The following is a 1,902-nucleotide window of genomic DNA, read 5'->3' as shown; positions in this document are numbered from 1 at the left end:
AACTAGAGGTCTGTATTATGTCAGACATCGCATCGCTTGAAGGATGATTAAGATTTTACATACGACGTCCGGGCAAAGGCAAACAGACGGGTGTCATTCAAAAGTCATAGAATTCTTGGGCATGTAAGCCTTATTTGTAACAAAGTTTGATGAGAGTATTCAATTTTGCAACAACTATCATTTGTTAACAAAGTAATTATCCCAAATATGTATTCACTTCCTCACATTGCTAATCTCTTGAAGTATATTGGAAAAAGTCATTAATTCACCAAATTAAATTTTACTTCCAGATGTTGATAGCCAAGAAAAATTTTTTCAAGATTTTTTTTCATACACTATTTGGTTTGTATGAGTTTTTAGTGGTGTAATTTAGGTTGAACAATATTTCAATAACTTTGTAGTGAATGATAGATGGGGTTTTTTATGATATACCAAAGGTGACTATTGACTTTCTTAATGATGTCTTAATCTACTCAGGGAAAACATGAAAGGATAAATTAATTTCTATTTTTTTGTGATAAAGTAATTTGTGCAATAAATGAGATAATCCCATATAAATAATAAAATTTAAAATATCTTATAAATATTAATAAGAGTAATATAAAATATACATAACTATGCTATATTAATAAAAATCAAAAAATATATGAAAATGTATCATACTTTAAATATGAATATTTTTTGCTTTATTATATCTATATATTAACTTTGAAGAATGCCCCATTTTTTTGGCCTTTTAAAGGGTTGTGTTATATGAGATCTACCTTTCACCTTAAAATCTTATTAATTCATATTACAAAATATAGTTATAGTTTAATGATATTTAATTTAACAGTTGACATAGTAGAAACAATAATAATACATGAATCTACTAAAATTGACTCCTTGATGCACTATTTATGTTCAACTGTTTATCTCTCTAAGTATGATTTGAACTCTTAAGAAACTTATACTTTTATAAAACAATTTACTTTAATTTTGAAAAATTCTTTTCCATTTTAGTCTTTCTTTTAAAATACTTAATAATAAATAGTTTATTCTCCATTTGCGAATTTATTTTTGATTCTATGAATTAAAATGCAAACTCTACATTATCATCTGATTTCTGTAGGCTACAAAAAAACTTTTATTCATCAATGAAGATTAAGAATGTACAAAGCTAGAGCAAGGACCCATAATTAGAAAGATATTGTTTCTAGAATTTTAAAATTGTTACATTCTTCATATAAGTTGCTGTAATAAGAGTTATTGTGTTTATGTAGGAAAGACTAACTACTAGATAGGTTGTGAAGATGCTATGTCTCAAAAGAGGTTGATTATATTCATGACCTTGCCTCAATGAAATAACCTACTCAACTACTCAAGTCAAGGTAACTAAAGATCAAGAGCTTGGACTCACAAGCTAAGTTTGATAAAACTTCAAGGCTTATGGGTTATTGGAATGCATTGATATACTACTAGAAAATCAAGAAACATATAAATAAATAATATATGTTTATTTTAAATTAGTTTTTTAATTTGTAGTTTATTATAAAGGAGAAAAATTAACAAACTTTATAATTTATTTGTAAGTAAATTTCAGTTAAGACTTGCTTAAATATTTTTCTCAAATTGATCTATATAGTATTGTTATTTATAATATTAAATGTTATTATATAAACCTTGTAAGTAGAAATATATATATAGCTAAGATATTGACATATTCAAGTATTCTTATTTTGAGTATAAAAACTAATAAATAATGACATTTGGAATTCATTTTCTTAAGAAATCCAACCTATTCTTATGTTAAGATTGTGCTTACTGCCTATAAATTATTGCAAATATCAGTTACTAACAACCATAGTCATATAATGTATTTCAAGCTTTTGTATTTATGTTTTTTGTTTACTTACTGCTATG

This window comes from Selaginella moellendorffii, unplaced genomic scaffold (genome assembly GCF_000143415.4).
Source record: "Selaginella moellendorffii unplaced genomic scaffold, v1.0 SELMOscaffold_179, whole genome shotgun sequence".
Classification (NCBI taxonomy): domain Eukaryota; kingdom Viridiplantae; phylum Streptophyta; class Lycopodiopsida; order Selaginellales; family Selaginellaceae; genus Selaginella; species Selaginella moellendorffii.
The sequence above is the reverse complement of the archived record's forward strand: the minus strand, read 5'-3'. Positions refer to the sequence as shown.